We start from the raw sequence: 17,554 nt of genomic DNA on the forward strand, positions 1-17,554 counted from the left end.
CGATTGAGCCTAAATTTTCACAGGTTTGTTGTTTTATATATAAGTTGTGATACTGTTTACCGAAAGTGTCCATGGCTTTAAATGTGGTCAAATCGTTCAATGTGTGTAAACAGAAACCCACTAATTCATAGGACTTTGACTTATTTGAATAAGTTTTATTGAATGAAATGCTTAACAGAAGTTAATATTTTAATGTGTTTTGAGATCCGGAGAGGGTGTGTTATTATTGTTTAAGCGTATTCGTGGACTTAGTGAATAACTATCAGGCCCCATAAATAAATAGACCAGGTTGTACTTAATCTTTTTACTCTGCGTGATGAATTAGAATAACAAAAGACGTGGCTTGCTGTTGAATTTGTTGTTTATAATCCTTGTGGCACCAATGATTTATGTATTTGTCAAAGAGATCAACTGGAATGGTAATAATACACAAGGGGGATAGAGAGCTTTGTGTGTTGTTTCAACATGTTCAATTTGATGGACAAGTAAATGTTAAAGGTCGCTGTTGAATACAGTTGTTGCTATCACATTGAAACCAACTTGTAACTGCATTACATAAAGGCAGTGGACACTATTGGTAATTACTCAAAACAATCCTTAGCATAAAACCTTACTTGGTGACAAGTAATGGGGCGCTGTTGATAGTATAAAACATTGTGAGTAAAGTGACGTAGTTTTCGAGAAAGAAGTAATTTTCCACGAATTTGATTTCGAGACTTCAGATTTAGAATTTGAGGTCTCGAAATCAAGCATACAACTTCGTTTGACAAGGGTGTTTTTTCTTTCATTACTATCTCGTAACTTTGATGACCGACTGAGCTCAAATTTTCACAGGTGTTTTTTTTTGTATGCATATGTTGGAATACACCAAGTGAGAACACTGGTCTTTGACAATTACCAATAGTGTCCATTGTCTTTAACATAGCATATTCAAATCTCATGCTTAATAAAACACAATACAAGTAAGAGCAAAAGTCATAACTGACAGACAAACCAAACTAACTGGCTGCTTCAATTCAAGTACATCATTGGTCGATAAAAAAGTTTACAGATTTAAAGAACCTTCAACATAAAACCAAAGAAGGGAAGATGCATGTTCTGTGCTTGTCTTGTGAACGTGTTGACTAATTGTTAGAAATAGTAATTCCATCTGAATTATCAGTCAGCCGATATAAGAAAGGTCCCCCAACACAAAGTTCTTATTTTGTTTTGGCACAATTATCAATTTACCTGTCATTTGGTGGGTTTGTTTTCTTCTAAAAACTAACAAATTTTTATCTATAACTTTTTATAGTTTTCTACATGGTGCATATATGGAAAACTAGAGGAAGAATGTACTCTTCCAACTGCCAAATATTCAGTTGTTTCAATTTGTTTAAAATTGTGTGATATAAAAGATATTGTTAAACCTAAACCACCACATGCCCAAGAAAATGCACCATTTGTACCATCCACGTTTACCCATTACAAATCTATTTGTGGCCAGTTCTTACTTCTAAGACTAATAGTCTATCCCACAGGAAATATGAATTTACTCTTCCAAAGACTCAGAGTCCAGCTTTCTACAGAAGACGATCAGAGCATACTGATCGAAACGTCGAGTTGAAACCAACGGTTCTTTTCAGAACCACCCCAACTCATTAGAGATATGGTGTTACCGCAAACCTTTCTATATCGTATTTCCACCAAGCAAAGTTTCAAATCCTACTTAAAGATTCAGGTGTTTCAACTTATGTTGCATAATAATATGTTTTCAAACCTAAATCACCATATGCACAGGAAAATGCACTATAACATCCATATATACCCATTACTAATCTATTTGTGGTCAGTTCATACTTGTAGGTCTACCCCACAGGAAATATATCTGAATACATCAGTCATCGGTAACCTGGAAATGGCTCCATCTAACTGCCAGCTATACTGAAAGTGCTAGCTTAAAGACACTGGACACTATTGGTTATTGTCAAAGACCAGTCTTCTCACTTGGTGTATCTCAACATATGCATAAAATATCAAACCTGTGAAAATTTGAGCTCAATTGGTCATCAAAGTTGCGAGATAATAATAAAAGAAAAAACACACTTGTCACACGGAGTTGTGTGCTTTCAGATGCTTGATTTCGAGACCTCAAATTCTAAATCTGAGGTCTCAAAATCAAATTCGTGGAAAATTACCTCTTTCTCGAAAACTACTCCACTTCAGAGGGAGCCGTTTCTCACAATGTTTTATACTATCAACCTCTCCCCTTTACTCGTTACCAAGTGAGGTTTTATGCTGATAATTTGTTTGAGTAATTACCAATAGTGTCCACTACCTCTAAGTAATGCACACTGTACCCTAGAGTCTATAATAATTGTAGCATTTGGATGTTGTATAACTATAAGGGCAAAGCTAAAGTAAACCCAACCTGTTGTTGTACATGCAGAGTGTGGATTAACCCCTTAAGAAAAGATTATTGAAGTTGGTTATCAATACTATTGAAATAACCTACTATATTGTTGTCGGTTTTTAAGTTGCCTTTCATAAACACAGTAAACAAATACAGATTTATGCAATTCTCTTAAATACATGAACACAAGGAGAGAGTTCTCCAATCTCCAATAATGTCAACAATCTCTCAGAGCATACTGATCGAAACGTCGAGTTGAAACCAACGGTTCTTTTCAGAACCACCCCAACTCATTAGAGAGAGTCATTACATGGTGTTACTGCAAACCTTTCTGTAGAACAATCTCTCAGTTTTTATTTGTGACTTTTGACAATGACAGACAGCAAAACATATCCGAGTCGAGTTGTGATGGTTTTTGAGAGCACCTTGGGCATAAAGACACTCAGGATATTGTCATCTCACTCATCTCATCATGTAGAATATTAAGTAAATCGCATGTATTCATGACTGACACAGCCCCTAAGCCCTTAATCTAGCGCACAGTTATGTGATTCAGTATTGAAAATGTAGATACTTAACCAAAATAATTATTGTAGGAAATTAGTGAGACATTATCTTAACAATGCCATGCAACCTTTTTTTTAATGAACGAGCCATCCTCTTAGAATTCCTTCACTTCAGAAAGGAAAAAAACCACTGACTTTCCCGTCAAGAAAGGAAAAGAAATAACTTAATCAAAAAACCATCATGCATAAATGCATGCTTATTATTCTCCAAACAGGAAAAAGATATGTGGTAACAAACACTTAGAGTTAAGATGAGCAGAAATGGCTCAAGGTGCTGTATTAGAATTCAATGACCTTATAAGAGACTGTGAGTAATTATCTCTCGCTTGCATTCAGAGCCTTGGGGGCAGGAGGGTTTCTTCCGATACGCAAATGAAAGAGTAAGGTAATATGTCCATCAGGAATATGTGGAAATGGAGGAATCACACCCAGGCAGGGCGAGATGCATTCTCAGAGGGATTAACAGATAATGCAGGCTCAGGAAACACAGCGCAAATTATGAAGACTGTCACAGATCATTTTGGAGCACTTACTGAGTGGAAAGCATACAGTCGGACACAAATTGAGGCAAATGCACTTTCAATACACATCAATAGCATAACATGACCTACGTATTTCTATTATATATTATCACCAATAAAATCTGTTTAGAATTATATTAACACATCTTGAAATAGAATAGAACAGCAGACAATAAAAAAAACATTTTCATCTCAAATCAACTGTAAAACATCTCATTTCACAATTCTGTATTTCAATTCTGACAAAATGTCCTGCACCAACAAAGTGACACCAACACTAGACATTTGTCGAAAAAATTTGAGAATTGTGCGCAACCCAAAAACATAAAATCTCAACTCATTTTTAATTGTGAATTTGTTCTATTGGTGCTAGTGTTACCTCCCAGAATAGCAACGCCATCAGCAGCACTGTTGGAGAGGGGGGGGGGGGGGGTGGTTGGAGTAGAGACTGAAGGCTAACCATGTCATAAATCACTAAGCTTAACATCAAGGCCACTATTATGATCCTCGGACTCTGTGTTATACAATAATCCATTATCTACCAACTACAACAATCAAATTTTACTTTGTCATCTCTACTGCGCTGGCGAGAAATTACCAGTCCTTTCCTTTGTGTGTAAAAGTGAGAGTTGATTATTGTGTCATACTGCATTGTGTTCACTACCGCCCCTTTCACACCAGAGCAATTTAGCAAGGGTCCCTTGCTAAAGTATCCTACTGTTATATACTTTAGTTTTCCTTAAAGGATTTGGGTACTTTTTCAAAATGTCCACAGATTTACATTAAACTTACAGGGTTTGAAGATGATGATAGTGAAAAGCTTCCTTTCAAATATTACTTACTGAGGTGCTGTAGTTTTTGAGAAATGCATAAAACAATGTCATGAAAATATGTTTGTAAATGCTTAAAATAATTTTTGTCTCATGAGACCAAAATTATTTTCATGACATTGTTTTACTCATTTCCCAGCACCTCAGCAAGTAATATTTTCAGGGAAGCTTTCTACTATCGTTTTTGAAACACAAAGGCCTGTGTAACTAATGCACAACATCAAATGCTAATTTATTGACTAATGTTCACCGGTTTACATGGAAACAAATGCAGCTCATAAATTAAACCAACTGCCCTAAAAAAAAAAAAACCAATAAATTTTTGTTTCATTTTTCATTTTTTCATACAAAATTTCAAAACTAATTCTGATCCAAGTAAAAGAGAGAGGTATGATTGTATTTATTCTCAATTGTGAATTTAATCAAAACAAATAAAGAAAGTACAGTAATCTTGGGTTGATATTGTTTGTGAACAAACTATTGATAATCATGGACAGGAACAACCAGATGAAAAGTATATTTGCATGAGATCAAATTCCCACAAGAGGTCAAGATGAAATAATTGTTCCTACATTATAAGGCAACTTGTTGTTATTCATTTATGCTGGATGTTGACATTAGTATAAATACATTCTAAAGAGAATATATTTACACGACCAGATGCCAGAGTGATTTTTGTTTTCCAATCTCTAGAGAATTATGATAAGCAAGTCGAAGACAAAGCTTTTAATCCTTCTCACAATAAATGGCTTTACACACAAATAATGTCCCATTATCCTTCACAGTAGAAACCTAGCGCATTTCTCTAGTGGAATAAATCCCACTAACAAAACAAACTGGTCGATTCCATCAACACAGAATGTCCTGCAAAATGGTCAACCATTAGAAGTGACCCTGTAAATACACTACAATAACAAACTAGCTGAGGTATTGGAACCAAAGGACACACAGTGGGTTTCGACACCGACCCTTTGTTCTTTTTACCAGTGCGTGTTAACTTCTGAGATGTTTCAACAATTCAGAAATCAAGTGAGCAGGTAGTAATGGGTATTTGAAGGTAGATTAGGGCAAAATGAAGACTTGGTATTGTGAAAGTCAGCAACTTACAAGCAACTTCTAATGACAACATGATTGTTTTACTTTGGAGTTGGGAATTTATGTGAGAGTACTTTTTGTATTGTATGTAGTTCACAGAAACATTAATTTATACTCTCTGAATGTAAAAGAGTGAAAAACCACTTGTTTTGTCCGCCATAACCACTCTTGCAAAGAGCCATATGGCGGACAAATCTTTTAAGAGTGAAAAGCGGGTACTTTGAACTCAATTTATAGTGAAGTGCGTTCCAATTTCACTCAAAAAGAGTGACATAAATTGACTTTCACTCTCAAAAGAGCGAAAGTGACACCAATTGGGCAAGAGAGTGACATTTTCACTCTTTTACGTTAAGAAAGTGTTTCTTACATTGAACAAAACACGATGTTGTTCAATCAATACGTAATGGTTCTAAAGTTGACTTCAAACTATCAACTGAACCCTTCCAAATAATAGACCATCCATTGTTATGCCCATGGAGTTTACAAAGATTGCTTCTTCAAGTATGAAATTACATATTGCTTTTTAGAGTAAAACCAATTTCGCAGCTGAGTGTGTATCTTAAAAGCTAGTTAACACTGCGTTCAAATATTTTAACTTGATAAATAATTCCATGCACAGACAATAATGCTGTTTGCGTCTTAATGCTATTCAGCTACCATTATAAGCCCACTTACAAGCACGCCGCGTTTCAGTCTCCCAAGAATTAAACAAATTAGAAAAATGGCTCAAAGCAGGGTATAATGATATCAGCATTATAAATTATACATTCTCCTTGCACTACAGCATCTGCGCTTTCACTGCATGCCCACTTAGTAATCAAAGATCAATTTTCTCTGCAATTTTGACAAGTTAAGTAGCTTTAGGGGTGAATATATAAACCATTTTATACTCTGTACCATATTCACAGAACCTTTGTGTATTACTAGTCAATGATTTGCATCTAGGGCAAACACTTTTTCCTTCGGAGTCGTAGTACAGTGAGCTTGTAATGATGAATCAGTGAGTCTCTGTGATTAAGAAATACGAATACAACCTGCCCCAAGAATATATTATTAAGTAGGATTTGAAACTTTGTATGGTGGAAATACGATATGGAAACGGTTCTTTTCACAGCCACGCCAACTCATTAAGAGACAGTCATTACATGGTGTTACCGCAAACCTTACCATATAATATATTATTAAAAATGTATCTAAATAATTATAGTTACAACAACGAAACAGCATTTCTTTATTGTAAACATTTAAGTTAATTGGGTTGGGTTTTTTTTTTTTTTTTTTTGGGGGGGGGGGGGCAATCTTGGATAATTTGGGGCAGTTTTTCTATCTTTGTGTTGTATTTTGGTTTATCTTATTTCATTGTATTTTCTCCTGTTGTTGTGTTTGTATTTTTGCCATGTTCTTGCTGTATTGTTTTCCTAATAAATTCAATCAATCAATCATAGAGTTTAACTTATTTTAAAAAATGGCAGCATTTTAGACAGTAAACATTTCTTTCAGAAAGATAAACTGGTACCAGTAAGCATTCAAATTTGTACATGATTAAAGCCGGTTTCATACTTCCTGCGAATGCGAAGTGAATTTTGACGTCACAAATTCGCAACAAACAATTTGCAGCAGTTGAAATGTGCTCAACTTCTGCAAAACATTCGCGGCGATAACAGGCCTGTGACTTCAAAACTCGCTTCACATTCACAGGAAGTATGAATCGAGCTTAACATGAATGTTTCTCGTTGTTCAAATAAACAATTCCTAAATGACAAATCTAATAAACACATTTTGTGCACAGTTTCCATTCTAGTGATTAAATACTCAACTCTAAACATAGCTGGTATTTTGTAATGATCGCTTCACATTCGTGTAAATACATTGTCTGGTTATGTTTTGCCTCCAATCATGTTGCAGACCACTCATCATGGCTTGTTTATTTAAGTCTCGGCACAGTCCGACACAATCGACATGGACACATTTTTACAATACAACTTGTCCGTTTGTATCCTGTTTACTTCTCAATAACAAACCACAAATAATCCAACTTATGTGTGCGGTAGACAGCCTGACAGGAAATGCATACAAAAGCTGTATTAATTGAATGCTTTCAAACAAATCTACAAGGAATGTATAAAGTGTCTTATCAAATCTAATGACACAGGCGTCAGCTTTCTCTATATCGAATCTGAAAAGACAACAGGCCAGCCATTTGTCATCCTTGCCTCCCAACTTGGGTTTCAATTAAGATAGAAGCTCAACCCATCAAGTGGGCCAAATTGTTTTGATATTCAACTTAATATATTCCGTCTTCAAGTGTTATTCTTGGGTAGCAATCACATTTGTTATTGTTGACCAAACCCCTGTACAAATCTCTCCAAAGTGCTCGAGGCATTTTGCTATTAATGAGAACTACCTTGAGATGTAGCAGACCTTCAATCAATCCAAAACATTTGGAATGGCAACTCAAGAGGTTATAGATTAGATAAGGAACTATATACTTGTTATTATTATTCAGTCTAGAATCATGAGTCTTGACTTTCATCATGTGTACTAGAACCAATGGGATTAAAGGCGGTGGACACTATTGGTTATTACTCAAAATAATTATTACCATAAAACCTTACTTGGTAACGAGTAATTGGGGGAGGTTGATAGTATAAAACATTGTGAGAAACAGCTCCCTCTGAAGTGGAGTAGTTTTTGGGAAAGAAGTAATTTTCCACGAATTTGATTTCAAGACCTCAGATTTAGAATTTGAGGTCTCAGAATCAAGCATCTGAAAGCACACAACTTCGAGTGACAAGGGTATTTTTTATTTCATTCATATCTCGCAACTTTGACAACCAATTAAGTTCAAATTTTCACGCAAATTCGTCAACAAGGGTGTATTTCTTTCATCATTCTCTTGCACGTTCGATGACAAATTGAGTCAACCTTCACAAGTTTGTTATTTCATGCATAGGTCAGGATACACCAAGTGAGAATACTGGTCTTTGACAAATACCTACTGTCCAGTGCCTTTAACAATAAGACTTCAGCTCAAACGAACATTTGCCCCATCTCAAATCAATTTCTTAGATTGATAAAATTTGCCTTTTCACCCATACAACAAAACAGTACACTCACACTAGGTTCAACAGTTACAATTTTAGACCAGACCAGTGGTTTTAGAAAAACCTTCAAGCAGTGTCAATACATTCAGCTGAAAGCAAATAACAAATGCATCGCTAGCCGCAAACAAAGAAATCAATTGCTAGGTTTGTTATTAATAAAAGTGACACAAACCATAGCAGTTGACTAGTTCTTCCTCTCAATAACTCAAGGCCATCTATTTTAAACAAAGGATGCAAACCATATTGAGTACCTTTCGACATAGAGTGAAGGCCTAAAACACAGACTAGAAAGTAGATAAGTACCGAATACAGACCACCTAAGTGGGATGGTGGATGGAAGGCATTTCTACCTACTCAATACACTGTTAAATCACTATAAGAAGTGGCTAGATTAGCCTTCATCCAAAAAATCTCTGCTTTCAAATTATCCTTCTCAGACTTGATACTTCACGGAGGCAAAGGCAATTGCCTGCATGCCCCCCCAGGGCCCAATTTCATAGAGCTGCTAAGCACAACAATTTGCTTAGCATGAAATTTCTTCCTTGATAAAAAAAGGATAACCAACCAAATTTCCATTTGTTGCATATTGCTTGTTACTGGTATTCAGCTGTAGCTTGCTTAACCTGAAAATCACATGGAAATTTGGTTGGCAATCCCGTTTTTACCATGGAAGAAATTTCATGCTTAGCAAATTTTGGTGCTACGCAGCTCTATGAAATTGGGCCATGGTCATTGCCTTGGTGCCTTTAAATTGCTCCAGTTTCCTAACAGTGTGCTCTTTTACCAAAGAGAAAATGCATTGGTGCCCTTGCCTTTTCAAAAACAAAGCATACAGTCCTACTTCTTCTAAAGTTCAAAATTATATTAAAATCTCTATTTCAGGGACTTTTCACAACAAATTCTCAATGGTGTTATTGTCAGTGATAGAAACCATCTTTTAATTATACAGAACCGTTGACATTTTGTTTATCAAGCCTGTTTTGAAATGAGCATTTAAATACTAATCTTAGCAATTACTCTGTTAAAGACACTGGACACTGTTGGCAATTGTCAAAGACCAGTCTTCTCACATGGTGTATCTCAACATATGCATAAAATAACAAACCTGTGAAAATTTGAACTCAATTGGTCGTCGGAGTTGCGAGATAACTATAAAAGAAAAAACCACCCTTGTCACACAAAGTTGTGTGCTTTCAGATGCTTGATTCCGAGACCTCAAATTCTCAAAATCAAATACGTGGAAAATTACTTCTTTCTCGAAAACTATGTTACTTCAGAGGGAGCCGTTTCTCAGAATGTTTTTATACTATTATCCTCTCCCTAAGACTTGTTACCAAGAAAGGTTTTATGCTTATAATTATTTTGAGTAATTACCAATAGTGTCCACTGCCTTTAAAGTGAAAATTGTTAAAGCTTTGTACACAGTAACAGGGCTGTATGCTTCGTTTTTGAAAGGGCAAGGGCACCAAGGCATTTTCTCTTTGGCAAAGGGCACCCTATGAGGAATTTGTAAATTTCTACTGGAGCATTTCAAGGGCACCAAGGCAATGGCAAGGGGCAACGGAGGCGATCGCCTCCGTTGCCTCCTTGAAGTATCAGGCCTGCAGTAATGTGAGCGAGCAAATGATAATAATTTCAGAGGCTCATTGTCCTCTATTGTGACTGATCTTTTTGTGAGTCCGATATGTTGCCATTAATATTGCACAGTTAGTCGTAAATGTAACTCAAACTTTTGTTACAGTTGACAACGAAAAATGTATCATGTAAAAAACAAAAAAAAGAGCACTTCACACCACCCTATTAATTTCAAAAGGTACCAAAATGTAATTATTTGTATTATGTAGATCAATCAACATGGATGACTTCTCGTTAATTTGCAGATAATGGAGAACTGTTAATGTGTGTAACACATGTATGGGATAATAGCAACTAAATATTACACACGGAATTATCTTCATGGTGTGGGATCATCACGGTACTATTTATAAAAAACATCCTGAGCCAAATAAATCTAGCGTACTTTGAACCCTTTAAAGTGTGTGTACATAACATGCATGAGTAGGTCAATACATGTATAGGTTTAATTTGTGGCAATGAGGATCTTGTCCACTCTTCGACTACAAGGTTACAACAAGAGACTACATACAGGTGTACTTATGTGATGCTGTATGAATGGCGATGTGAAACATGAATGTTGATGGCAGTTTATAATTAAGAATCCACGAAGGTGTGCAGAGAGTCTTTAGTATTGCTTTCATGGGACTTGGTTTCGAGTAAAGCCCAGTTTATATTTCCTACGAATACGATATGAATTTTGAAAAAAAAATTCTCAGCGAATGTCAGCTTCGCATTCGCAGGAAGTATGAACCGGGCTTAAAGACAGTGGACACTATTGGTAATTGTCAAAGACCAGTCTTCTCACTTGGTGTATCTCAACATATGCAGAAAAATAACAAACCTGTGAAAAGTTTAGCTCAATCGGTCATCGAAGTTGAGAGATAATAATGAAAGAAAAAACACCCTTGTCACACGAAGTTGTGTGCGTTTAGATGGTTGATTTCGAGAACTCAAATTCTAAACCTGAGGTCTCGAAATCAAATTCGTGGAAAATTACTTCTTTCTTGAAAACTATGGCACTTCAGAGGGAGCGGTTTCTCACAATGTTTTATACTATCAACCTCTCCCTATTACTCTTCACCAAGAAAGGTTTTATGCTAATAATTATTTTGAGTAATTACCAATAGTGTCCAGTGTCTTTAAGGAGGGACGGGTTCGATCACAGAGGGACTAGGATGGAGGGTTCGTTGCCAGGATGGTCAAGTGTACATAGGAAAGGATTCAGGGCCAAGTGTTGGCTTACTTTTGTTCTCACAGCATGTGGCTATGTAGGGGGAGGCACTGAACCCGACTTCTGTTCCCAATATCAAGAAAACACAGCCTCGCTACCATGGGCAGCGCGCCGTATCGAAACCTCTAGAGGGATGTACTGAGAAACAACGCTGATTGGCTCAGGAAATTCGTTATGCATTAGATGTCAAGTGCGTGCGCGCTTAGTTTTAAGATATTTGCAGATGATCACGCCCATGTTTTTATGACACAAACATGTTTTTTTTTAAAACAAAAACAAAAACATTCTTTAAGACGAAAGACATGCCTGCGCGCTTAGAACAGATTGAATATATACGTTCATTTAAATTTGCCAATACCAGGTGGTTATGATCGAGCAAGGCATGCTGAGAAAAAAATGGCGCGGCGAGATAGATCACCCCTGGGAACGAGGTAGCAAAAAAAACAGTATTCAAACCATGTTGGCTTGTGAACATAGAGGGCAGGCTACACAAATAACTGTTGCATCCTAGATGTAAGAGCATTCTTCCTCCATGGTAAGAGTGAGACTTTCGAAACAGAAAAACAATTAAAAGTTCACAGATTTACAAATAACTTACAGGGTTTAAAGAAGGTAATGGTGAAAGACTTCTCTTGAAATATTATTCCATGAAATGCTTTACTTTTTGAGAAAACATTAAAACAATATAAATTCTTGATATCGAGATTTACGGATTTATTTTAAACACATGTCATGACACGGCGAACAAGCGGAAACAATGGTGGGGTTTTCCCGTTATTTTCTCCCGACTCCGATGACTGATTGAGCCTAAATTTTCACAAGTTTGTTATTTTATATATAAGTTGTGATACACGAAGTGTGGGCCTTGGACAACACTGTTTACCGAAAGTGTCCAATGGCTTTAAGGACTAGTTAAGCCAAACTCGGTAGGTCAAATTGATCCTTGCGGACTGGATTTTTGCATTCCATTTTTTAGCACTTTTGGATTAAGGATTATTTAACTCCTTGTCTGAACGTACCCTTCAGGTAAATCAGTAGACGTGTGGCCCCCACGAGCACTCTCTTAAGAAAGCCTTTGACTCCGTACTTTGCCATGCTCCAAGAAAACCATCCTTGCACCAATGTTACAATAAAGCTCATAACAGATCTTCACTGGATTTATTTTGGTACACATTTGTACCAATTACTTGTGTGTTATGCCCAAGTTTTGCTGATTAATAATTTTTGTTCAATTATTGTCACCTTGCCACTTCCTTGCTTAGTTTTTACTCTGTGATTCATTATTTTATGGAAACCAGTTAATATGAGCAATAAAGGGTGTGTTCGTTTAGCTTCCCTGGGTCTACCCCGCGATTCTCGCTCGGGTGAGCCCCTGACAAGAGCTAAACGAACGACCACTCGCCGCTCTCGTAGTGACATCATGCACCTGGGGCCAGCCCCCAAGTGACCCACTCCACAAGCAGGGCACTTGGGGCTAACCCGGGTGAGCCCTGGAATGACGTAAAAGCTAATCGAATGCACCGGGGGCAGTCCAGGGTTGACCCAGGGAAGCTAAATGAACGCACCCAAAGTTGGGTAAGTACTGAGTACACCTGCAAACACACATCGGTGTATATGGGTAACAACCAAATTAATGAACAATAGTATACACATAATGAATGTTTATGAGTGCAATGGTGCGAATATGTTCATGAGTTGAAAGATGGAATGTTCCATTCAACGAGGCGGAGCCGAGTTGAATGGAACATTCCAGCTTTCAACGAATGAACATATTCGCACCATTGCACGAATGAAAAACATTCATTATTTGTTTTATATAACATCCAAGTAAAACTTTGTCATTTTGATTGAAAGAAACAACTTTCAAAACAAACAATTTCAACTGTAGAAGCCGAATGCTAGTAATTTTACTATGCCTTCTTGCAGTAACACCTGCTGCGTTACCAAAGACACGCGCACGCAGTGATGTTTTTACTCAGCTTTTTCGTTCCATCCGAAAAGTACCATTGCACGCTGGCAGCGTGCCAGCGTGCAATGGTACTTTTCGGATGGAACGAAAAAGCACGGCGAGTGACTCAGCGTGCAATGGTACTTTTATTTGCTATCACGTGACGGACAATCCTCCAATCAAATGGCAAGGATCTGCTTGGGTGTTATATAAAAGAAGTTATCTGTTGTTTGACAAAACTTCAAATAGCAGAGTAGCTGGATTCCCATATGGGGTCTAGAGAAAGTACAAGTGTACATCTTGTACCATTTCTTTTTTTACTTTCCTTTTTTATGCAAGTCGCCAGACAACACAAGGCATGAAGGCCACTTATAATAAATAAAACACCATATTCAGTATAAGATACTTTCATTAACTTTCTTACGTTTTCAATGTTTGGGCCCAACTTATCTCAAGGAACTCATCCCCCAAAAAAAATCCAGTTTGTAATCTCCGCTCTAAATCCAGGTCTCTCTTAGTTTGTCCCTCGACTTTTACTAAATGTTACGGGGCCAGAGCTTTTGCAGCAGCAGCAGCAGCAGCAGAATTATGGAATAGTCTTCCGGACACCATAAAACAAGCTCAAACAGTGAATTTATTTAAGACAAAGTTAAAAACACATTTATTTTTGCAATAGCCTTCAGTACTTCTTTCTGTATCAACTAAATTTTGCTTTTGTATTTACTTCACATCTCTATTAACTTTTACTTCTCTTTTGTTTTCATCTCAAAGCGCATAGAGCGCATTATTATTATTATTCAAGATGTGGGCTACTATTTCTTCCAGAGGCCATTGCCACCTACTCCTAGGGCTGAAACAGGGTTACCCCTTTTACAGTCCATACGGATGTAGGCTCGAGTACCATGCAGGCTAACAAATCCCCCTGAACTAGCGGTAACTATAGAGATGGTAGTCATGGCACACTCAACTAACATAGTCAAAACCATTGTGTAAGAATACTCCTGACAAAAAAACACCAAACCAAACTAGAGGAATTATAACAACTAGTCAAGAACTCGACTTTGGGGTAAAACCCAATCAATAAGCACACAAGTACTCATTGGAACCCTCCAAGACATTTAAATAACAATAGTTTATTTAAGTGCACTGACCAAGCTGGTATTTGTACTATTTCAATAGTTGTACCATCCATTCAGGGTGTCAATCACAATAGCCTACATGTAGATGAGCTTGTAGTTCTCGGAAAGATTCTTCTTTCACTTTCCAGTTCTTCTTATTTCAATTGTGTTGTGAACCCATGATGGATGCATTGGTGCATCTGGACACTGCAATGTCTATTCATTGATCTTGTATAGCTTTAATGTGGAGTCCTGCTCAAGCTTGGTCAGTAAATGAAGTGTTTAAAGGCTTTGTCTTGTTGTACTCCATTAGGGTTGCCATCTACCCAACAATCTATAGTCATTTATTACATTGATGTTCACAGGTTCTAAATCCAGTAGTATCTGAATTATGAAATACCCCAAGATAATTCCAATCACTACTCATTAAAATTTCTTTGCATGGGCACACAGTAAGTCAACTCAAAGTCACTATGGACCGAGTAAAGAAAAGGGTCCATGCTGCTATCAACTGCACATTCTTAAGATACTGTATGATCTTTCAATATCTTAAGGAATTTCAGGAACAAAGATGGTCAATCTTTCAAGTGGTTTCAAGTCAAACTCAGTATTGTAAAAGAGTGAAACCACTTGTTTTGTCCGCCATACCACTCATGCAAAGACCCATATGGCAGACAACTCTTTTTAGAGTCAACAAAGACGGGTTCTTACAACTCGATTTATGGTGAAGTTAAATCCAATATCGCTAAAAAAAGAGGGATGCAGATTAATTTTCACTCCCCAAAGAAGGAAACACCACTCGAACAAGAGAGCAAATTTTCACTCTATAATAATAAAACGGACATTTATATTGCGCAGTTACCTATATAAATATACTCTACTGCGCATTACAAGGTACACAAAAATGCAGAGAAAAATTGGAGGAGAAAAATAGAAAGAAAAAAAGAGGGAGTACCTTTTCACCAATGTCAACTCAGAAAACAAAAAGTGATTCCACTGCAGAACATTGAGGCATTTATACAAGATTGTGAAACATTTGTTGTCTCCTGACGATGACTAGAGCAAGCTAGTCGAAACGTTGAGACCAATTTCAGAACTGACTCCGCGGCAGTACAGTTAATTACGATCCTATAAGCTAAAGTAGTAGTCCAGTCTAATTTCTATACCATCCGCCCTGGTAATAGTTAAAAAGCAGGACAGTTCTTTTCAGAACTGAGAAGTCTCCCGAACCTCCGATTATCTACTCCACGGCAGTAGAATAAAGCAAGACAGTTCCCTAAGAACAACTCTACCTGGCAAGTAGATACACACATGGTGTTACCGCAAACCAAATATACATTGATACCTCACCATGCAATGCCTCAAATCCTATATATTTCTTATATGTAGAAAATGGAATATGAGCCAAGAGATTTAGGCCTAGAATTGGCTGTTGCAAACTGCTTACTACCAGCCTAGAAAGGATCTATGTGCCTTATGGCATAGGGCCTAATATGGGGGAAAACATAGTAAATGTCCTGATGTTCGACCCTGTCAGAGTCTTTCTTGAAGGCTGAAACAGTAATGCTTTAAAGGCAGTGGACACTATTGGTAATTGTCAAAGACTAGCCTTCAAAGTTGGTGTATGTCAACATCTGCATAAAATAACAAACCTGTGAAAAGTTGAGCTCAATCGGTCATCGAAGTTGAGAGATAATAATGAAAGAAAAAACACCCTTGTCACACGAAGTTGTGTGCTTTTAGATGGTTGATTTCGAGACCTCAAGTTCTAAATCTGAGGTCTCGAAATCAAATTCGTGGAAAATTACTTCTTTACTCCACTTCAGAGGGAGCAGTTTCTCACAATGTTTTATCCTACCAACCTCTCCGCATTACTCGTCACCAAGAAAGATTTTATGCTAATAATTATTTTGAGTAATTACCAATAGTGTCCACTGCCTTTAAAGATTCATACTGACTTAGCATCAGTCCAATGTGACTACACAATGTCACCCATCCTAGAAAAACCAATTCCCTCAACACACCCAGCACACTCATGATTGAAACAGCAATTAGTCAACTAAAAGCATCATCAATTTCACCATTACCAGACATTTTATGTATGGTTTCCTATCATGGGAAGGTAGTTTACTCATTCAGTCACATACAAACAAACACATTGGAGTGAAGGCCAACGCTAGATGAAATTAATACAAATTAAAAATCCACGTCTGTGCATGTTAGCCATTTACTCTAATGGATTTGAGGGCATAAATTTATAATACAATATCTGCGAATGTCATAAAGGGAATCACCGATAAAGTACGCACAACCTTGTTAGAAAACATCAATCCTATATAGTAGGTCTGAGTCTGATAAATGACTTGTGGCATAGTCAGGCCCTGCCAATAAATGAGCCTGTCTTTATACTTAATTTGCTACTCACAGCACCTCACCTCACACTGTACACAGATACATCCTTGTTCCTACCTCGCCCTAAATAGTAAATCAAAACATATGCTCAAGAGATTTTTGGTTAAACGCCCTGTTTTTACAGATGCAGTAATTTAATTTCTCGTAACCAGTTTTGATGAATTGAGACAAAACATCTGTTTGAGAAGTGACGCTTGTTTAATTGTTTCCAACCTGCAATTTTTGACATGATTAATTTTTATCAGAAAATGCTACAGGCTGTAACTAAAATGATTATGTAATTACCAAATTACCTTGTAAACCAGAGTGATTTGTTACTTAACAAGTATTCACACTATGTTAAAAGATACGTTTTAAGGCCGATATACACAGCAGCCATAACGAAAACGATAACGATAACGACGCAGAGAGAACGCATTCCATTGGTTGAATTGCTCCACGCAGGAGATGCCACGCTTATTCAACCAATCGAGGGCGTGCATTTTTAATGTTCTCGTTTTCGTTCTCGTTATCGGGGCCTGTGTGACCGGGTCTTTAGGCCTGTATGCTTCGTTTTTTAAAAGAGCAAGGGCACCAAGGCATGTTCTCCTTAATAAAGGGCACCCTATGAGGAAATTGCAAATTTCCACCAGAGTATTTCAAGGGCACCAAGGCAGTGACCAGGGGGCATGGAGGCAGTCGCCTTCATCGCCTCCATGAAGTATCAGACCTGACGATTAC

Source organism: Asterias rubens, chromosome 8 (assembly GCF_902459465.1).
Source record: "Asterias rubens chromosome 8, eAstRub1.3, whole genome shotgun sequence".
Lineage (NCBI taxonomy): Eukaryota > Metazoa > Echinodermata > Asteroidea > Forcipulatida > Asteriidae > Asterias > Asterias rubens.